Source organism: Peromyscus maniculatus, chromosome 20 (assembly GCF_049852395.1).
Source record: "Peromyscus maniculatus bairdii isolate BWxNUB_F1_BW_parent chromosome 20, HU_Pman_BW_mat_3.1, whole genome shotgun sequence".
Taxonomy (NCBI): domain Eukaryota; kingdom Metazoa; phylum Chordata; class Mammalia; order Rodentia; family Cricetidae; genus Peromyscus; species Peromyscus maniculatus.
In genome coordinates this window covers 34,764,842-34,789,045 of record NC_134871.1, presented here as the reverse complement: position 1 = coordinate 34,789,045, position 24,204 = coordinate 34,764,842, and positions in this window count along the sequence as shown.

Genomic DNA, 24,204 nt, shown 5'->3' with positions numbered 1-24,204 from the left:
CTGCAGATGTTCCCCCAAAGGGAAGAGACCAGCATAGCTGCTGTGAAATTCCAGACTGAAACATAAGACTTGAAATATTGTGACTAAAGATGAGAACAAAAATCTGATGGGATTTGGAAAGAGTAAACACATTTTTATTCTGCCAGGCTCAGAATCCTATTTTTAGTTCCTTCTTAAAGTTGGAAGGAAAGCACATTTAGGGATAATAAAATGTCACCTTCTGGTAGCATGCCACTTTATAGTTACAACATGGTTTTCATTTCACATTTTCAAAATATCCATCCAAGACCTGTACGGTGAATATCACTATTTCTGTTCTTGAATTTGAACTGTGTATCATGGAACTCAGCCCTAAATTGTCCACAACAGGCTGGTGGGATTGAATTATATGGCCACTGAGTGATATACACGTGGCACATGTCTAAGCAGGACAGGGGCTTTAGAAACAGAACCTGCACTGACCCACAGCCCACAGAGGAGGCAGATAGCAGCTTGTAACTTGTAACTGGGCTACAGCCTGCCAAAACAAATGAATGAAAGTTTTTGTACCGATTATGCATACGATTCAGACTTTTACATTATAATATTCAGATATTACAATATTCAAAACATCCAAGATATAATGCTAACTTACAACATATGAAGAATGGAAAACAACATATTGTAAAAAAAATAGCAGATGTTGATCCTAAAACACGATAATTGCTGCTATTAGACAATACTTTCTCTACACTCTACAAAATAAGTGTAAACACCATAGGAATCAGAGGAAAGACTATCTCACTGGATAATCTAAAACTATATCAAAGAACCAAGTGGTAAATTGGAACTGAAAATTGCATTAGCCAAAATAAAATAGTCACTGGATAGACTTGACCACAGAATGGAAATGATAAAGGAAAAAAATAAACTTGATAATAGCTTGATAGAAATAATTTAGCTTGAACCACATGTAGAAAAGGTGAGGAAAGAGAAATAAACCTGTGATCTAATGGGGAAAAAAAATCAAGTCATGCTATCAAAGTGCTAGAAGGAAAGATAGGGGGCAAAGAAAAATATTTTTATGAAGTTATTAACTATCTTCTCTAATCTGACCACAGACTTAAGTTTAAACTCGCAAACACAACATCTGACTGTTCCTATTATCCTTACTAGTATGATTATAGACACTTCTTTAACACAAACTACGCCATTGCCTCTAGTAGCTTAGTAGTAGTGACACATATAATTCTTTGCCAAAGATCAAAGGTAAAAGTGGTGGAAACAAAATCTGTTAAAATGATTGCTTTTCTCTGCATTTATTTTTTACCAGATGTTATTTTTCTATACTGAAGTTATTGACATTTTCATTTAGTTTTTGGAATCGCAGCTAACATGAGGGGGCTTAAAATATTTGAGGAGTAAAATAATAAATAGGTTCAATACAGGATGGGAGTTAGGCACCAGCCTATTTAAGAGTTGAATACATCGGTGAATTTCTTACCAGAAGAGGCTCCACTGACACTGGGATCCCCTGTGCTTCTGGTACTTACCTCCGCTGAATTGTTTTTAAATGTGTGATTTGACAGAGAAGGATAAACTTTGTAGGTTATAGGAATGGCGGTGTAATCAGAGAAAGAGCTGTCTTTCATGCCTGATGGTTACTATCTATTGACAACATCTGGAATCACCTAAGAGGCCACCCTCCAGATACACCTGGGAGGGATAATTTATCCTCTGGGCATGTTTGTGAGGGCTTAATATTGATTGGGTTAATTAAGTGGGAAAACCAAGTTACACTATTTTCTGGTTTAGGGCCCTTGACTACATGCAAAGGAGAAAGCTAACTGAGTACTCACATCCATTTCTTTCTGTTTCATGACTATGGATGCATTGTGACCAGCTGCCCCAGACTCCTGCCACCAGACTTTCCCCACCATGATGGATTATACTCTTGAACTATGAGCCAAATAACCCCTTCCTCCCTCAAGTTGTTTCTGTCACAGTATTTTATCGAACCAACAGAAGTAACCAAGACAAGCATAAACTTGTTTCTTGTGTGTATTCACACTATGCACATACCTTGCAGAGTATTATACTAAGGGTATTTAACTTATTGGAAAGCAGATAGAAACACATGAAACTCATTCAATAAAGGGGAAAAAACATGGCAGTCCAGAAGACAAAGAGAGAGATTACTTTCAGCTAGAATCACTGAAGAAAGCTTTGTGGATAAATAACAAATCAAGCTAGCTAGTATGGGATTGTCTACAGAGAAGAGAGGTCAAGATTGCCGTTGGAGTGTTCCATCCCTGCACGGTAAACTCCTCCTTCTGCAACCTACTTGAGAACTTCTCTCTTTGGAGCTTTGCTATGGATGGATGTGATATGCCCCCTCACCCTGGCTAGTGTTTTGATTGTGTGGTACCCAGTTCTTCCCTGCTGTTTTTGGAGACTGTAGAAACTTCAGAGGGTAGGGCTCAGCTGGAAAACGTTGATCTCTGAGGGTGGGGCCTTAAGGGAATATCGCCCCCAGCCGGTGTCTGTTGCTCTGTCTGCTTCCTGCTTCGCCGTGATGTAAAGTCTCCGCTGCACATTCCTACCTCTATCAGTTGAGCTTCATGCCTTTCCTATATAGCAAACTAATCTCCCCGAAGCCATGAAACAGATGTCTTCTTTTCTGTTAGGTACTGTGGCCATGGCAATGCAAAAGCAACTAGCGCAAGCTTGGCTAAGTGACAGTCTCAAGGGACAGCGTCTGGCCAACACACCATTTGGAACCTTCTAGAATACTGAGAGAGTAAAGGAATATCAACCAAAGGACGTGAGGCAGAGAAGAGAAGACTGCAGATAAGCAAATTCTTTACAATGTTGTTTATCTTTTGCTTTTGTGGCCTTGGAGGGCGGAGTACGATTTTGGAGCTGAATTGGTGAGTTTACGTCAACTCTTAAGGAAATAAAAGGTTGTTTCTAGTCTTCTGTGCTTTAGCACAAATTTAGTGTTGGGTTTCTCAAAACTTGGGCTGATCAAGAATACCTTGAGTATATTAATTTTTAGGAAATTAAAGATAGAATTCCCAAGCGGCATCTTCAGTGTTGCTGGTGCGGTCTACCTAGTGTTGGACCAGGTTCTCATTCTAATGCCCCAGCCTATGGGCAGCTCATGGTTGTCAAGTACAGGTCACATCTCTCCCAACGCTGAATGTTTGGACACAGGTACTTGAATGTGCACCTCACAGAAATGGCAGCTGAGGGCTGTGGATAGAGGGGGTTGAAATCCATACTGGATTGGTCCTATGACTTAATTCATTTTCTGTATTCCTTCTAGCTTAGAGATAATGGAGAAATAAAAGGAGAGAAAAAATACACAGAACTCCATTAGTAAATTTCTCCTTTAAACCTTTTTCACCAAGACTTTGCCAGTTTACAGAAAACAATGCAGTCATCTTTTTAAATCCCAAAGCAGATGTAGCATTCAACACTCTCTTCTTTGAGCCCATAAAAAATTAGGAAGAAAACAAATAAAATGAAAATTACCTCCTTTTCATTCTTTAGTGATGAAAAATACATCCAAGCCCTCCCAGCAGTCCCAGAAATAAAATTACCTTCTGCTTTCCTGGGGTAAGCACAGGGACACTGGGATTGCAATGCCTTACCAGAGTCGTGAAAACTGCAACATAAGCAATAAAAGTTCACTAAACATCTGGGTCTCTCCACTCCCTCAAACTGCTAGTGAGCATCAGATAAAGCAAGCATTAGGGACATTTTAATGTCAATCAGCGAGGTAGTGACTATTGTTCCTTATTAAATATACCACTGAATTTCTGGATGTCATGTGTGAAATATATACGGGAAGTTAATATCCAGAATTCAAAGATATATCCAACTGAAACATCTGTGGCCAGAAAAAACAAAAAACAAAAACAAAACTAATTTCTTGACTTTGTAGCCCCTACTCTTCCTAGGACTGAGATGTATGAAATGAAATTCCTACCTTAGATAACCTAATCTAAAAAAGTCTCCTCTCTCTCTCTCTCTCTCTCTCTCTCTCTCTCTCTCTCTCTCTCTCTCTCTCTCTCTCTCTCTCTCTAACCAAAAAGTAGAGAATGCTTTGGACTACATAATATAGTGGGAGGTCACCAAAAAAAACAAAAAACAAAAAAAAAACCAACAACAACAACAACAAAACCATTATTTGCTTTAATGCACCATGTAAGCCTGTTATTATCCTTATTTTACAAATGAGAAAGCTGAGTCTTAGGAAGGTTAATGTCTCAGTTAGAGTTTCTATTGCTGTGAAGACACACCATGACCACGGCAACTCTTATAAAGGAAAACATTTAATTGACGTGGCGGCTTACAGTTTCAGGTTTAGTCAATTATCATCATGATGGGGAGCATGTCAGCTGGAAATACTGTGGCATGCAGGCTGACAAGGTCCTGGAGAACTAGCTGAGATTTCTACATCTTGCACAGGCAACAGGAAATGGTCCAAGATACTGGACATGGCTCAAAGTCTGCCTCCACAGTGACAAACTTTCTCCAACAAGGCCACACCTACTCCAACAAGGCCACACCTCCTAATTGTGCTACTCCCTTTGGGGGCCATTTTCTTTCAAACCACCACAGGTTAATACAATAACCTGTTCAGTCTCAAATATGTACATAATAAATGGGAGACTAATCAGGCTTACCTCATCTCTAGCCTACCATCACCCTTTTCACCTTCACCTTTCAATCTGAATGAACAGTTCATTGCTCCAACACGGCAGCTGATACCTAACAGGTGTCCAAATCTGGAAACTTGTCATTTGGGATTTATTTAAACTGGCCACATCAGCTCTTCTGTGAGTTGGAAAACAGAAACATCTGGTAATCTGATGGTTTGCCTTGGGCATGAAACATAGCAAAATATATGTTCTGACTTTTAGTTATTAACTATGCTGATTAGGAGGCATGTTTTGGGTTTGCATTTTACAGTTCTGAGTCACAGTTCTCTCATGAAAAATGAGAAAATATTCCTGATTTCAAAATCACTTTGGGATTGAGAGCATGAGTGATGTGTCTAGAGCACAGCTGCTTCATGGCACATGCTATGTAGGCCAGACCACAGCCTGAAGAATGGTGTTGTCTACGTTCAGGAGGCATTTTCCCACCTCAGCTAACCTAACCTGGATAAATCTTCTCAGACATAGCAAAAGATTTGTCTTTTTGGTGGTTCTAGACCCTGTCAACTTTTAACCATCACAAGTCTACTCACTGTCAACTTGACAGTCAAGCATCACTTTTAGCCCCTATCTTCCCTTTCTTATGCCATAGGCTCATGGCCATTTCAAAAGGCAAATGCACAGAGTCCAACTTCCAAGTCTCCATAATCTTTGTCAGTTCCTACACTGTGCAAAATTTTAAATGTAGAGTCTCTTCCAAAAACCAAGGAAATCTCCTCACTGATCTCCTATATAATCAAAAAAGGAATTCTACAAAGCATGGTGTTTTCATACCTATAATCTCAGCACCAGGGTATGTGGGGAAAAAAGTGCATCAGAAGTTCATGGCTATCCTCAATTATACAAGTTTGAGATCAGCCTTGACTTCATGAAACTTTACCTAATAAGCCAGCAAATCAGTCAGTCAATCATTCAGTCAATCAAATAAGTATTTCTAATATATTTCTAATATACCATAATATAAACATCTAATATACCATAATATACTCATCCCCATTCCAAAAAGGAAGAATAGGAGCATATTCAGGAAAGATCACACCAGATTAAGAAGAAGACCCAGCAAGTCCAAAGCTCCATATCTAGCATCTGAGGTTTCTGATGTAATCATCTGGGTTCCACAATCTGAATTAACTCTGCCCCCCATCTTTGCTGCCTGTAGCATATGTTACCTCTTTCTGGAGCCTATTCACTCCATGAATTCAGCTTTATTCAGTGAAGAGCCCATAGCGCTAGCATCTTTAATCTCCTGAATTCTCCCTTGCAACCCGGGCTTCACCTCTACAGCTTCTCACAATGGCCTCCCAGGGCCTCCTTATAGAAAATCGGGCACGGCCACACATTGCTTGGCCTCAGTGGCTTTCTGGAACCTTGGCACAAACTTCTGTACACTTTCTGATATGGTTACCTTCCTGCACATCATATAATCTGTGGCTTTCCAAGTTGAGGCTTTCTCTCATAATGTATTAGCATTTTCAGAAGACAGAGACTTCCATAGATAGGGTCTTGTTCTCAGGGCCCCCTTTTTATTTTCTCAGTGCATAATACCAGATTACACTTTATTAGTTCTACTCTCTTTAATAATTACAACTGCTTTTGACCTTGACTTGTCAGTAACATTAAAGTTTATTCTTTCCTTTGCCAAAATGAATATTTATAATATGTTTCTGTTCTACCATTTGTTATTTCTTTCTTGCTATAGACCTGGATGAATATAATACCCGTGACTGGACCTGAATAATCTCACCTCATCACTACAAAAGGTTTCCTTTCCTAAACTTCTGTTCATATTTTGTCTATGAAGGAAGAAAGAAACTCAGATGAGTCACGGTTCAAAGAAATTTCACCTCAAAGAAGAGATGGCTCGGGCATTTTCCTTGAGCAAAGACTGGAGTGTCGTGGGTCCTCAAGGATAGGACAGATCTGAAGATCCCTATGATCCCAGAAGGAGGAACCTGTATCAAGCTAAGAGGACCACAGACTTCATATGGAACAAGAGAGCAGTGTAGGCAAAAATTTCAATTGTATTGTGCATCTTCCAAAGAGGAATTAAGAGATGAGCTGTTGTAAACCACCTCACTCTGTAGATGAGTCTTGTGCAGATCTCTTTTGCTCTTACAGCCTCATCTTCCACTCCCTTAAAACAAATACTATGCAATAAAAAGTTTCCCCAGGTCTACTCAAGTTCTGAAATTCTAGAGTCTACAGCTTTGTCATTTAGGTCAGATAGAGAAGGAACAAAACTGAGGAGAGATCAGATGTTTAGGGGACCAGCCTCCAGTGTTCCACAATTTCTCAGAACTAGATAAGTAGAATTTGAGCCTTAAAATAAAATTTAAATCTGCTTCTCCCCTCAACACCAACTACTGCCTTAGGGACCTCAGAAAATTAAAACCCATGTGTGCTCCCATTGGGTTTATTTTTAATTCTTTAATGCAAATATCTGAAAAGAGAGGCTTAAGGCAAGTACTGGTAAAATCAAAAAATGTAGCAACAACCTATAAATCAAAGAGCCTCTCTCAAATAGGACAAAGAAAGAATAATGTGTTGATACACTCTTGACAGCTGATATGAAATAGGTAGGTGTTAGGTAGAATGGCATGTAGATACACATACACTATATATATATATATGTGTGTGTGTGTGTGTGTGTGTGTGTGTGTGTGTGTATGTATATGTGTGTGCATGTGTACTTTATTATCCTGATCCACAATTAAAGAAGCTAAATATACTACCCTAGTGAACAAGCATTGTCACTTCAAAGCTGTACACATTCTATCCATGCATACACACCTTTTATAGCTGGGCTTACACATCTCATAAGACATACCTGCATGGCCTAAGAATACAAACATATATGTCCCCACTCCTTTCTTCAGTTTTTGTACTTTTGTGTAAGATATTGGACTCTATCTACTGAGAGAGCATCGCTGCTGCAGACAGCCTCTGGGTAACTATAACAAAAATTATGTTTGTTTGAAGAATATGGTGAGGGCTGGAGAGATGACTTGGGTAAAACTTGCAGGACTCTTCGAAAGCTAAATAAAGCAGTGCAAGAGGCTGGCACATAGTAGGGTCTTATCAGATACTAGTTCCCCTAAAGTAGTTATTGAATCGTCTTTTCCAGTTTCAAGCTAATATGTTCTGGTAAGTTAGGAAATTGCATCTGGCTCCAGGGAAATGCCAGCCACATCCATGTCACATTAGAAGGCACAAGATAATGATAATGTGACACATGAGGGAAGCCAACAGCAGACCGGGAATGGGATGCTTACTTCTCAGTACTTGAGGCACTGGGTCTGGGAGGTCTCCAGAGCTAGTTCCAAGGTCACCATAAAGACAGAGCAGAGGCAGATGGGAAACCTTCCATCATATTGGTGGGAAAGCACAACACTAAAACCTTAGGTTGAGGTAGGGGAGCAGAGCAGAGGAAGAAAGAATGTGATAATATCTAAAATCCTCTGAAAATGAGACATTCATAGATGTCTGTGGATTAGTTTTTTTCTTTTTCCTTTTCTTTTGGTTTTTCTTTTTTATTTTAAATATTTTTATTTTATAATTAACTTAATTTCTCATATCAGCCACAGATTCCCCCATTCCCACTTCCTCCAAGGCAAGGTCTCCACTGGGGAGTCAGCCCAGCCTGGTAGACTCACCAAGGCAGGTTCAGTCCCCTCCTCCCTACACCAAGGCTGAGCAGTGTCCCAGCATAGGCCCCAGGCTCCAAAAAGCCAGCCCATGCACCAAGGACAGGTTCCGGATTAGTTTTTATGGGAAAATGACAGATATAAACACTGTTGAACAGAAGACTTGGAGGATATAGGAAACGTAGGTTAACTGGAAATATTGAGAAGTAGGTAGGCAAAATTCTCTTTAAATGAAGAGGGACATCTATTGGAGTCCAGAGGGCATCTGCTGAAAATTCTTGTTCTTGTGTCCTGTAACAAGGCATTGGTCCAGGTGTCAGGGACCATCCCCAACCTGTCGAGGGGTTCTTGAATGGAGGAGTGAGAAACTGAGAAATAATAGAAAGAAAAATAGATGTAGACAAAGAAAAAAAAAAAACAGAGACACAGGATAGCTTCATGAGGGCCCTGAGTCAATACCTAGCCACCCTGAGTTTGTTCATGATGAGCTTTTTATACATGAGCAAGGGAAGGGGCAAAAGACCTCCCCCTTTAAAGGTCAAGGTATAAAATACCAACAAGTGTAGACCCTTCAAAACACCTGGTTACCACACTTTTGGCCAAATCATCCTATTATGCAGCCCTGCTGGGCAAAGTAAGCTCAGACTTTCTGACCTTGAGTAAGGCCTTACTATGGAGCCTCTGTGGGCCTCCACAGCCAGGAATACATAAAAGCAGGGAGCTTTTATTAGAAAAGACCCTAAACTTGCTGCACAATAAATTGAGACTGTTATGTCCCAGTGCCATGAACATTCACTCAGCATTTGCTTCCTCTTCACATATTCTTTTGCATGTCAGCTTCTGTGGGAAGGGGTTTCAATTCTCTTTCTCCACCCACTGACTGTCTTCCTATGCTAATGTTTACCTCAATCTCTATTCTATTCTCCTGCCACAATAAGGAACAGCTGCACTTAGCAGAGAGAGTATGAATGAGAACATACACTTGGATTGAAGATATAATAAAGAATCAAAATGAACAGGAAACTGATTAGAGGGCGGGTTTAAAGAAATGAAACTTTCTGGACTAAGAATGAGATGGAACCAGTAAGGAGAACAGAAAGTCAGAAAAGAAATGTCAGTTGTGAGAGTAACACCAAAGAAAGAAAAGTGACCTACACCTGGTACTGTTGTGGAAGATGTTGTGATTGACAAAGGCCAAGATATGCTTATAAGTGCCCTGGTTACAAAATCTCTTAGATTTGTGCCCTCACAATATCACATCTACTCAGTTTGGCCTAAAATTCAGCCCAGCTGTTGACTACTGCCCGTGTAGAAGCAAGAGACAGAGAGTAAAATCTGCACTTTATTGTGTTGCCTCATCTAAACTTACTTGACCTGACTTCAGAAGACAAACGAATGTACGTGATACTTGGCAGCGCAGGGCACTTGCGTTCCACAGAAACATGGTATCTTGATTTGCCTTGTATGAGTTGAAGGCCCACAGAAGAGGGTTGGAAAGGAATCGGAAACCAAGAAAGAGTAGCATGCACTGCTCTCCCTGCAGCAGTGAGCCACACAGGGCAGAGGGCTTATGTTGTCATTTCAGACACTGCTTCATCTCAACCATCACAGAATTATCTGTGACAGCATAAAAATCAGGACATCTCTCCAGGCAGCTGAGAGGGAGGGGCGTCTAATTGCTCTGGGTATCCAAAGTCACCACAACCAACTTGGCTTGGGAAAAGGAGTTCATTAGTCCCCAAGACAGAAGGAAAAAAAATGAGCTTCAAATAATGAACAAGACGCACTACCAAACAATGACCTCATTGTGATACAATGTGCTCACAGCATAAAAAGACTCAATATTTTCTTCATAGAGATTTAAACAATCCATATTTATTTAAAGAAAGTGTCAATCAAGTCAGGGATCCAGGAGAGAAAGGGAAGAAATATGTAAGAACAATGTCTTGGGGGCACAGAGAATAGAATCTAAAAATAACACTGCCTGTGTTCATTTCATTTATTTTTTTATCCCTTATGCCAGGTACTGTGTCTAGACCTTTAATAAGTATTGATGGAATGGATTCATTAATGAAGTCATGTTTTCCAATATATTTCCCTACCTAGAATGCCCTTCTCTTCCCTGTGTTCTTTTTTTGTTTGAAAAATATTATTTGTATTTTATGTCATGTTATAAATCACACATGAAATATCATTCCCTGGAAGAAATCATGTCTGGCAACCCAGAACAAAGTGTCTCTCCACCATTCCCCTTAGCTCAGCATGAACTTATTGTAGCCCTTGCAAGTGAGTCATGTTTATTGTCCTGTTTGTTTCCGAATATTCTCAATGTAGAAACCACTTCTTATTCTCTCTTCCAATTATCCAGCCTTATTTGCACACACAGTAGAGTCACAGTGCACAGAAAGACAGACTGTTTTAACATACATTAAGCAGAAATTATCAGCCTTGATTAGTTACCACTGGAACACAGTATAAAGGGCAGAGAAAATTTAATGAAAAATAATCCACCCAGTTACATGTTTTCTGTCTTGCTGTATCTTTTCTTGAAACCAGTGAGAATCCACACATTCTCTACAAATCCTTTATCATCAGTCAGCCATAATTCCTTCAGTAAAGTCTTCTGCCATGAAGTTCCAAAGATGTTTTCTGCATTGTAGATACCTTTTGATTGTTTTTATCTAATTGATTTCAAGATGTGTGTGTGTGTGTGTGTGTGTGTGTGTGTGTGTGTGTGTTATCTTGAAGGAGAGCAGTGCCTTTGTCAGAATGGGCAACAAACAATGGAATTCCCTTCCCCCAAAGGGAACTCTCTATGCAACCAAATAGGTCCTCTTTTAAGTCCCCCTATTTCCTCCTAAAGAAACATATTTTAAAATTTTTGACACTCTGTTTACTTGACAAATTACATGCTTCTTCATATAAATCACATGAAAGGATCAAATGATCTAGCGACAAAAGTTCTCAGTTCTTTCTTGAAGAGTTAGTTATAGGTGTCACAACCTTGTCCGTCATTCAGACAGAATCACCTCTAACTACAGTGTCTACTCAGCTCCTTCTCTGGATCTGGTCATAGATTGTGCATTTTCTTTGGCCCTGAGATGCTAAATTTTACATGCCTACACTCTGTCTCAGCAACTCCTTCTTATATCCCTGGAATCCCTGAGCCAGACCCCTCACATGTACCAGGCCGAATGTGAATGCCAGACTAATCTTGGATCTAGAGTTAGGTCATTCTAGCGTATTATGTTATCACCAGTTTGCTGTAAAATTAAGACCACGAAGGTCTATTTATTACTATGAGCCCTAAACTCTTCAGCTTGGCTATAAAAGCCATCTAGTCATCTGCTTTTAGTTGTCAACCCAGGTGATCTCAAAAATAACCTCTAAGAGTGCTCTGTTGATTGTGGATTTTCTGTTCACCAAACAGACCTTCAAGTTGCAATCTCAAACCCACTCTCCTGGACTATATTGCCTTATTTCTCTAGATTTTTGTCTATACAGGGCCTTCTGTCTGACATTTTGACAGCTAATTGGTATGATAAAAAGTCTGGGTACCTACTGTTAGTAGTACCTTGACTCAATATGTGGTATTTCACAGACTAACTTAATACTGCTTTCACCCTTTACTCTGGTTCTAAAACTCCAGAAATAGGTACAGTATCTAGGTCCAGAGTTTTCTTAGAAAATAAGTCCAATAAAATATCCAAATTAAGGGTACTGTGCTAGAATCCTATCTACAGCTGAACATGGGACAACAAAATGTCCAAAACATGACATATGTTTTTCAAATGTGCTGTGCTGTCTAGATTAATTATAACTACAACATATAAAGTCCATACTCAAATCAGCTTAAGCCATAACAGGAAAGTATTCATTCCTAGACTTCAAAATCTTGGACTTATGGAAGTGTAGAAGAAATTCTGTCAACGTTTACCTCTATTGCTTGGAACTGCTCTATATTGTGTTTCCTTAACTCTCTTTTTTCCTTGGAGAGAAAGCTCCAAACTTCTATCCAATATCAAAAGGGGAGAGAAACTTATTCAAACACATGGAAGCAAAATAGCATGAAAAGCAGCTTACATGTCTTTTTGTTTTATGACTTACTCTTATATTGGAATTTTGTGGCCCAGTGTTGTGAAAGATACAATGCTGGCACAACAGCACTTAATTTGGCTACTTTCTTAGTAAAATGACTTAGTCTCTGTCCTCATCTGAATTAAACACTGGAAAAAGGGACTGGAAATAAACAGGAGGAAATATTAAGTAACACAATAACCAGTGCCAACCCACAAGGATACTAAGTGACTCAAATAAAAATGTCTGTTGTGAGCTGTGTGATTCTGATCACAAATAGGCCCTATGTAGCATCACTTTTGAAACCTTTGTATTAATGCATCACCATGAACTTGGAGAAGAACTGGGTGATGGTGAACCAGAGAAATATATCTTACTCCACTCAATAATAAGAAGCACACATTCAATAACATGTTTATATGTTAAAGCTTCTACATCCCACTTACATGAATTATTCAGAAGAGAATTTTTTGGTAAAAAGTTGGCAACTTATAGAAAGATGAGTTAGTTGTTAAGAGTATTTGTTGCTCTTTCAGAAGATCCAGGATTGGTTCACAGTACCAACATGGTAGCTCACAACCATCTGTTAGTCTAGTTCCAGGGAACTCAGCCTACTTCTCTGACCTCCACACTTACCAGGTATATATGTGGTGTATATATATGGTGAAAGCCAGAGCATAATACACTAATCCTTGCTTCTTATGGGTAGGCAGGTTCCTACGAAGGTAGGACAATATATGTCCTTCCATGTCTCATACCTATACCTCCTCTCATCATTAAGGCCAAGAGAAGAGTGGAAAAATTAGTCTCTCCCTCTCCCCAAACTATATTGTATGTTCTTTATTCCTTGATAAAAGCACTTACCATCAAATATATATATATATATATATATATATATATATATATATATATTGTGTGTGTGTATGACAAAACACTCAAACATATAAAATAAAATAAGTCTAACAAAATATTTTAAGCTGAGGACTACATGAAATAATCAAGTGTTGTAGTTGAAGTTTTCTCCAATCCTATCCAGCCCCACGGATCCCACAGCCACTTATAAAACAATCACTCAGAAACTTATATTAATTAAAACTGCTCAGCCATTAGCTTAGGCCTACCACTGACTAGCTCTTACACTTAAACTCAGCCCATTTCTGTTAATCTGTATGTCACGAGGTTCTGTGGCTCTACCTGTGTGCCATTACATGCTGCTCCCTGGATGGCAGGATGGCGACTCCTCACTCAGCCTTCCTCTTCCCAGAATTCTCCTTGTCTTCTTATCCCACCTATACTTCCTGCCTGGCTACTGGACAATCAGCATTTTATTAAACCAGTGTACAAAAGCATTATTTCACAGCAAAGTGTAGTCTAGATAATGAGGATGGGAGAAGAGGAAGACACCAGTATGTAAGGAGTGATTCCAGAGGACTTAAAAGGAGAAGAAATCTTCACATCAGCTCAGACAGGACAGTTTGCTCCCTCAGTTCATCCTATGCCAACTGCTGGCCTATAACTTCCTTAAGGAATAGTTGCCATGATCAGCCCTCAGTCTAGTTAGAATCCTCTTTTTTTTCTTTATTAAGAAAACTTTATTTATTTTACATATCAATCACAGATCCCCCTCTTCCCTCCTCCCACCCCTCCAGCCTTCCCCCTATAAACCACCCCCAATTTCCTCCTATAAGAAGATAAGGCCTTCCATGGGAAGTCAGCAGAGCCTGGTACATTCAGTAGAGGCAGGTCCAAGCTCCTCCCCCTATCTCAAAAGTGTGGAAGATGTCCCACCATAGATAGTGGGCTCCAAAAAGCCTGCTCATGCACCAGGGATGGATCCTGATCCTACTGCCAGGGAGGCCCTTAAGCAGATCAAGCTACAGGACCGTCCCACCTATGCAGAGGTTCTAGTGAGCATATCCAAAGCCTTCCCTTGTATTCCAGGGATTAGAATTCAGGCAGTCTTCCTGTATGCCACTCTCCTTAACACCTACAGAGTCTTCCCTCATTTGTATCCTAATGTAAATGATTCTTTAAGGCCGAGGCAAAATGTCTCACTTTCTTGGAGTTCTCCTCCGATTCTTATCTCTAATTAGTCTCTCTCTCTCTCTCTCTCTCTCTCTCTCTCTCTCTCTCTCTCTCTCTCTCTCTCCCCAAACTATATTGTATGCTGTTTATTCGCTGATGAAAGTACTTACCATCAAATGCGTATGCGTGGGAGTTGTTTATATGTGCATCTGTCTTCCCCGATAGACCGTCATTTCTCACAGGCCTGGAAATGCTCTTTCTCATATTGGTAGGCTCACAGTTTCAAATACTGTCCTTTGAACTGAGCAGATACTCAACAAATGTTTGCCAGATTGCTAACTCTGATAATGTTAGATCCTTGTGAGATTTTTTTTTCAAAAGTTCTGTATTGTTATGCTACTTCCAACTTACAAATAAAAATCTCACACCTTATGTTAAGATTTGGAGACCTATTAATAATCCCTTCTCCTCTCTACCCATGGCCTGAACTAGTGCAAACATTAAACAAAATGTAAGACAGAGATTTTAAGCATCTTTATTACTGATAAAAATTGAAATGAGGAAATAGAAATGACATATACCAAGAAAAATCATAACCCTGAACACTGGCCTGAGCTCTCCCTAGAGTAGACATTGTTTGAAAGCCAGAGCATAATACACTAATCCTTGCTTCTTATGGGTAGGCAGGTTCCTAAGAAGGTAGGACAATATATGTCCTTCCATGTCTCATACCTATACCTCCTCTCATGGTTAAGGCCAAGAGAGGAGTGGAAAAATGCCTTAAGTATGACTGCAGTGAAAAGTCCGTCTAGTGAGAGACAATCATAAGGAGTAGGAATGTATTTTCAACACATCCTTTCCTTCTACAGTAAGGAAATCAATCAGCAGTCCTCATCCACTTCGTTTCAAGTTAGAATTTTGAATTCAGCTATGAATTATGCAGACACGATTCCAGCTTCCACAACCCTCAAATTCTATGGTGGTGAGCCATAGAAGTCATCCAGTTGAGGGGGTCTCGGAATTCCCCATGAAGCAGTGGCGAGTAGTCTAGGGGTTGTCTACACATTCACCCTTTCTTCCTCGGCTGCCCATCTAAAACTGTCTCGTTCCTTCGTATATAACAAACACCTAGAACAATAATTCTCAAAATGTGGTTCCTGGGCCAATAATAATGTCAACAACAGAGAACTTTCTATAAATACAGGTCTTCAACTTTGCTCTAGAACTTGGCTTGAGACCAAAGAAAGTGTCATAACATTTCTTCCAGAGGTGGGTTGGGATGAACCGTAACTATGAGCAAGCTAGCTTAAGTGTAGAAGAGGAAAAGTCCCAACTCTACCACCCCAGGCAATTAAAAAGACCCTGGTAGGGGAGGAGGCATGAAATCAGAACACTCTGGTCACCTCTACAACAAGGTCAGCTTCTCCACAACATCTGTTGAACTTCACCTATGAACTCATAAAATAGATGGACTGGAATTTATCCAGCCTTTTCAAATTAGCTGGTTAGCTTATTGTGTGTTTCTCATGCTATATGCCACTGTCCTAAAAATTGTGTGGTCCAACAGCCAACATCTGAAAATAGACAGTGGGCTCTTAGAAACTGGTATTATATGTACATAGGAGGTAGAAAACTAAGCATACAAATTTATGTATGAAAAATCCTTTTAAATTCTTCTCTAACTCAATTTAGTCTAAAGAAGATAGATCCCAGCTCTATCTGGAAACAGACTAAAATGCGTACTGATTAAGAGACATGTACCACATAATGCAATTGTCTCTAAACAAAGTACTGAAATTATATGAGTGTTTGGGAGGTGAGGTACTGCATCACCAAAGCTCTACAGAGTATATGTTATTGAAAGGCTACACATGTGTTGGATGTGCCCTTGTCCTAGGCATTTACTCCCCAGAGTCATCTGCTTAGGTGCCTGTTCATTGGTCATTGGCAAAGGCAGATCACCATGGATCATCAGAAGCCTTTTAGGTCATTCTTGAATACCCAAGACAAATACTGTTAGTCCTGTGTCAACCTGGGACATGTGTACTATAAAGCTGACTGCTACTCCCTAGACTGGTTCACCTAAGCAACCAGCCATCACAAGGCTTTAGACTTATGATGCTCAATCCAGAGAGGTGGGAGAATATAACATTGAAACTCATCAAGGTCTAACAAACTCTATCACTTCTGCTTCAGTATTCTTCCTTCAATCAGAGAACTCATTTCTTGATAAAGGTCGAGAAAGAAGAAAGACAGTTATACGTTCTGAGTTCTGCCAAATTTACCCTATGTCTAAGCAATTTCTACTACCCAAAGATCCTAATGCCCATGGCTCTGAAGCCAAGAAAACTTGTGGCTTCTGTTGTCTGTTTTTGTTCCATTATATTCATTCCCTAAGGCAATAAGCAGAGAAATAAAAAGTTAACTACACTTGGCTGTACTTTATGAGTAAAGGAAGAAAGTATATACAACTAAAAATAATGATAAAGATCATATAATCTTTCAGAGTATTATTCTGACAAGATTATTCAGGTATAAAACATGTGTCACTTATTGTTCAATATCATAAATGTATAACATTTGTATTAAAATATTTTCATCATATTTTTGTTTGGGGAGACTTTAAGTTAATCTTGAATTTTGTATGCCAAGACAATGTGTGACAAGATGATATTCGACCAAAAAGTCAATAGTTATTTTTGGTATTTGTAATAAGAATTACATCCATATAGTGAAATCTTATAAGGAAAGACTTTTTCAATGTACCTCTAAGGGTTACAAATGATTTAATTCTTTTGCTCATTCAAAACATTGACACAAAGGATTTTCTATTATTAAGGAAAGCTCCAAGTGCTGGTCCTTAGGCAATAAGGGAAACAAATGGGATGCACAATGACAGAAGACATTAGAAATGGAAAGACCAGATTTTAAATAATAACAATACATTATTAAATGTGGAGGCCACAGACAATGCTCACATAGAGCAAGGCTATTGTTCAGAGAAGAGAGTACCATAGATATTTTATCTTCATTACATTTAGACATTAATTTTCAAAGTAATAGGACTCACCATGGTCTTTTCATGCATATGTGTCATAGTACTTCCTTCTTACTCATCCCAACAACCTAGTACTCACCCTTGCTTTACCTGACCACTTCAATCAGCTTCCCTTCCTGGCCCTAAGTATCGCTCACCTCTGCTTTCACTTCATGTGTATTATGCTACCCTCTCCTATCCTCCCTCCTCCCTCCTTGGCACTTTCTCCCTCCCCTCTTATGATCCTTATTCCAATTTCATGATCTACATACATATAGAAATATGCATGTGTTTATGTATGTATGTGCATACATTTAAGTTTAGAGTCTACGTATAAGAAAACAACAAAAACTCATATATATATATATATATAACACCAGTAGCACAGACACTGAGAGAAACAATCAATCAATGGGACCTCTTGAAACTGAGAAGCTTTTGTAGAGCAAAGGATACGGTCAACAAGGCAAAGCGACAGCCTACAGAATGGGAAAAGATCTTCACCAACCCCACATCTGACAGAGGACTGATATCCAGAATATATAAGGAACTCAAGAAATTAGACATCAAAACGGCCAACAGTCCAATTAAGAAATGGGATAAATAGAACTAAACAGAGAATTCTCAACAGAGGAAACTCAAATGGATGAAAGACATTTAAGGAATTGCTCAACATCCCTAATCATGAGGGAAATGCAAATCAAAACAACTCTGAGACACCACCTTACACCTGTCAGAATGGCGAAGATCAAAAACACTGAAGACACTTTATGCTGGAGAGGATGTGGAACTAGGGGAACTCTCCTCCACTGCTGGTGGGAACGCAAGCTTGTACAACCACTTTGGAAATAAAATTCTTAGAAAATTGGGAATCAATCTCCCCAAAGATCCAGCTATAACACTCTTGGGCATATACCCAAGGAATGCTCAATCATACCACAAGAGCACTTGCTCAGCTATGTTTATATCAGCATTGATTGTAATAGCCAAAACCTGAAAACAACCTAGATGCCCTTCAACTGAAGAATGGATAAATAAATTGTGGCACATATACACAATGGAATACTACTCAGCAGAGAAAAATAATGACATCATGAGGTTTGCAGGCAAATGGATGGATCTAGAAAAAAATCATCCTGAGTGAGGTAACCCAGACTCAGAAAGACAAATATGGTATGTACTCACTCATAGGAGGATACTAGATGTGGAACAAGGAGACTGGACTGCTACTCACATTACCAGTGAGGCTACCTGGAAAATAGGACCCCAAGAAAGACACGAGGATCACCGAATGATGGAGAAATGGCTGAGATCTACATGAACAACCTGGACATGAGTGGGAGCAATGAAGGGTGAGGGTCGAGGGAAAGAGAGCTGGAGATCCCAGCTGGATCAAGAACAGAGAGGGAGAACAAGGAATAGGAGACCATGGTAAATGAAGACCACATGAGAAAAGGAAGAAACAAAGTACTAAAGAGGCCCACAGAAATCCACAAAGATACCCCCACAAAAGATTGCTGGCAATGGTCGAGAGACAGCCGGGACTGACCTACTCTGGTGATGGGATGGCCAAACCCCATAATAGTTGTGCCACAAACCCCATCCAAGGACTGAGGAATCTAGATGCAGACATCCATGGCTAGGCCCCATGTGGAGCGCTGGGAGTCTAATTAGTGAGAAAGAAGAGGGTTTATATGAGCGAGAATTGATGAAATCAAGGTTGGATAAAGCACAGGAACAAATAGCCAAATGAATGGAAACACGTGAACTATGAACCAAAGGCTGAGGGGCCCCCAACTGTATCAGGCCCTCTGAATAGGTGAGACAGTTGATTGGCTTGATCTGTTTGGGAGGCATCTAGGCAGTGATACCAGGTCCTGGGCTCATTGCATGAGTTAGCTGTTTGAAACCTGAGACTTATGCAGGGATGCTTGGCTCAGTCTGGGAGGGAACTGGACCTTCCTGGACTGAGTCTACCAGGTCGATCTCAGTCCTTGGGGGAGGCCTTGCTCTGGAGGAGATGGGAATGGGGCGTGGGCTGGAGGGAAGTGGAGGGGGGCGGGAAGGGGGAGAACAAGGGAATCTGTGGCTGTTATGTAGAAGTGAATAGTATTGTAAAATAAAATAATAATAATAATAATAATAAAAAGAGAGAAAGAAAACAACAACAACAACAAAATGCCTTTGTCTGTGAACATATATTTGCAAGTATATCATGATATGTTGATGTTGAGTCTATCAGTTATACACTCATGAGTGGCGTGACTAGGCCACATGAATCATTAGTTTTTTAAAGGACCACCACTTTGACATTCACAGTAAATATAACCATTTACAGTCCCACCAGCAGGATATAAGGTTTCTTTATCTCCACTTTTTTTCTCTAATTTTTAGTAGTTCTTTGAGCGTTTTAGTCATATTCACCCTCTCTCTCAACTTCTTTCAGGTCCATCTCTGCTCCCTACCCACCTATGTTTATATCCTTAGTTAAAAAAAAAAGTCAAGTAAAATTTGTGCTGCCCATAAATTTTTGGATGTGTGACCTTCTACTGAAACATGATCAGAGCTACCAAGGCAACACTCTTACAGAAAACTGACTCTTTCCCAGCAACTTCAACTACCAATAGCTTCTTAGTTAGGGGTAGGACTTAATATCCAACTCCTCTGTCTAGCCTAGGAATTTTGTCAAGATTCGGCTTGTGCAGATCATACACATGATGTCACAACCACTGTGAGTTTTTATATGTGCATCAGCTTCTATATCCTGAAGACTGTCTTCCTCTACTCATTTACCACCTCTGGATCTTACAGTTTTTTTCTCCTCTTCAGAATGATCTCTGAGCCTTGGGAGAATGGAGTCTGATGTAGATACCTTCTGTATTTATTGCTCTTGGTTTTCTTTCTTCTTCTTTCTTCCTTCCTTCCTCTCGCAATTCCCTTTATTTTTTTCCAAAACATATTTTCTTTCTGTAGCCTTGAATATCCTAACTCTGTAGGCAAGACTGGCCTGGAACTCACAGAGATCCACCTACCTGTGCCTTCCAAGTGCTGGAATTAAAGGCCTGTGCCACCACTGCCAGTGCCTTTGGTTTTTTTGATGACAACCATTCTGACTGTGGTGACATGGAATCAAAAGGCAGTTTTCATTTGCAATTCTCTGAAAGCTATGGATGTTGAACAATTTTCAAATATTTTTAGTTTGTTTTGACAACAACCAATTTGGGTCAATGGCTTATTTATTGTTTGGATGACTTGGTTATTTGTGTTTAAACTTTGCTGTTAATAACATATTCTAGATACTAGTACCCTGTCTGAAGTACTAATTCCCATTTTGTACTTTGTCTCCTTGCTTTAGTGACTGGTTTCTATCTATTCAGGAGAAACTTAATTCCATCTACTCCCATTTGTCAGTTTTGGGAATTGTTTTTGTGTTGTCACAATCCTTTCAGAAATGACCAGACATTGAACTGTTTTATGTATATCCTTGTAACAGTTTCAAAGTCAAATTCAAGTTTCTTATCCATTTGTGCAGGGTAAGATACACAGAACTACTTTTGTTCTACATGTAGATAGCCAGGTATAAACTTCCTTGGTGTTTTTGAGAAATAATATGAGCCACAAGTTCCTATTTTAGGAGGACCAACTTTGCTGCACATGGAACTGAAGAGAAGGTAAACACTACAGTAGGTAAGCTCCCAGGAGATGACTGAATTTGCACTCATGAAAAAATGAAAGCATGTGACAGGTGTAAGAGAATTCAAAATACTCCTTAGAGAAAGTTTTTAGAAATCAGTAGACAGATGAATGAAGGAATATGTAAATATATTTTCAACTAGAGATTTATATCTGCAAGGGGAAGGTGGTAGTATCAGAAAATGGAATAGAAAATACAGAATGAGAAAGTAGTAGCACTCTCTTTTCCAACAACTACTCCAGTGTTCTATCTCTCTACTGAATGAAACCCAAATGGGTATCATGCTCAATAGACATTCAAGATATCTTAAACGAGACCTCTGTAACCTGATCCAGGGAGAAGACTCCTTAACTGCCTCCATCAGAAACCCGCCAGTATAAGCACAGTTTTCCCTAAAACATTGCCTAGAAAGACATGTGTTTTTTTCTTTCACTTCTTTTCATTTTAACATAATTTTCAACTCATGTAAAAGTTGTAAAGCACAACATGGTTTATATACCATACATAGGATTCTCTAAATGCTGCTTGCTTTCTTCTTCTCTCCCCTCTTCCTGCTGTCAGAACTATAAAGGTAGATCCTCAAGTGAAGGCCTACCTCCTACAGTGTCTTTATACTGAGACACATTCATGTTTCTGTCACCGCAACACCTCTGTGTGATCATAAAGGGAGATATTTAACTGAAAAGTTGTATGCAAAGGAAAAATTCTCAAAATCTTAGAGCTCCTTTAAAAAAATATGTAACATTCCAAACTATCTCAAACATACATGCTGAAGCTAGTGCATGATTCATTTAGTGCTGACACTTCCTTTGCCTCTCTCAATCTGCTTCCTGTGAAAATACAAAAGCTGATTGCCAAGGTACCCAGGTGCGATGGAGATTGGAAATATAAATGGGATTAAAGTGATAGACAACTAGTAATATAAAGCCAGAGAGAAAAACCACAAAATGACAATGACTAGAGGCAGGAATGTCAGCTGAGAATAATTATTAATTGAAAGATAGACTTTAAACTGAAAGGTGTGCTCCTTAAATACAACCGACTTCACATAGAAATCACTAGAAGATTTTAGCAGCATTTTCATTCTTTTTCTGAAAAAATAAAGAGATAATCAGAATCTTCATCATCAAAAGTATCTAAACAGTAGAGGACCTGGAAACAGCATGAGCCTTGCTCTATTTCAATGTCACCAGCTACAGCTGGGTTGACACTCAGATTAGTAATGAGTTAGTCCCATATATGGCAACATTATTTGGAGATCCATTTCCACACACATAGCCATAATAAATGGATAATGACTATGATGTGCAGAGGCCATTCTGACAGGGAACAGAAGTGCTACCTCCCCAGTGTTCAGAGTACACAATGGTAGGTCAAAACTGGAAGATACCTTAGAGATGATCTTAATCTACCCTTATACACATCTTATTCATCTCAAGCCAAAGGAATAGATGTAACCTTCTCAGTATCCCACAGCAAATCAAACACAGTCCCCTACACATGCTCATTGACTTTCAGTCAATGTATTAAGACCAACTGAGGATTCAAGGTGAAGCATGAAGATTGTCACATTGGCTGCATTGTGAATTCAAATAGTTTTGACAGTGAGCAGACAAATGAGCTCATGACGTATTTCTAAAATGTACTTGGCTCTTGTACTGGCAGGCTTTCCTTGTGGAAGGCAGAATCTGCTCTGTTGGGATAGCTTCTTAGTAGGGAAAGAGCAGGTCAGAACACTTCTCTCAAGCAAGTGGACATCGTATGAAGATCCAGGATAAAATAAGCCACACATGGCAAGGTTTTGGTTGTTGTTTTGTTTTGTTTTGTTTTTTTTTCACACTTTTCATTCTAACTACTTTTCTCATTGCTGTGACCAAATACCCAACAATAGTCAACTTAAGACAGAAAAGGCTTATTTTGTTTTATAATCTTCCATGAAAGGGATGGCATGGCAGAAGAAACATGACACAGTCATGACATATCCACAGAAAGCAGACTGTACAACCAGGATACAAAACCTCAAGAGAACTCCTGATCTACTTCTTCCTAAAGGGCTTCACCTCCTAAAGGTTTCACAGCCTTCCAGAACACCACCACAACCTGTGGACCACATGGTCCAACAAATGAGACTATGAGGGACATTTTACATTCAAAATACAGCACTTACCAGTGAAAAGGGCCAGTCCTGATGTGCAGAAGTGAAGATGAGGACAGATAAAAGGAATAGAGGAAAGTCCAGAGATTTTATTCTAGTGAAATTCCTTCCTAGAAAGGAGGATATCATGAGAAAGAAGTCTTTTCCCTAACATTTTAAAGTGAATTGTTAATTTTAAAATAATTTCATACATGAATACTTTATTTACATAACTTTCCATACCTCCACCTGCGCATTCCAACCCCACCCACATCTCCCACTTCCCTTCAGATTCATGACCTCTTCTATAATTATTATTGTTACGCATAAAGACACACACACACACACACACACACGCACGGACGCACGGACGCACGCACGCACGCACGCACGCACGCACGCGCATGCACGCGTGCCTACTGAATCCATTTAGTGTTGCTCCTATGTATAAAGGGCAGACTACTTTGGATTAGATAACCTACCAGGGTCTCACCCCCAAAGAAAACTAATTTTGACAATCTTAGCAACCTATAGTTCTTTCAGGAGTAGTACTTTGTGATAGTTTTACCATCTATTTGGCTTCTTAGCTGCTGTTGTCATGGTTCAGGTCACTTTTAGACAACTACACTGTTGAGATTTTTATGGGTAGTGTCCCTGTCATATGTAGAAGACACTGTCTTAAAACAGATATCCTGGTCCTCTGGCTCTTATAATCCTTCCCCTCCATTTTCTGTTGTGTTCCTTGAGTCTTAGGAGTAGGGCTTATGTTATACTTGGGACTGGGCACCCCACAGTACCTTACTTTGCATTTTGACCACTTGTGGATCTCGGTAATAGTCACTATTTGCTGCAAAAAAAAAAAAAAAGAATTCAATGAAAGGTGAGTG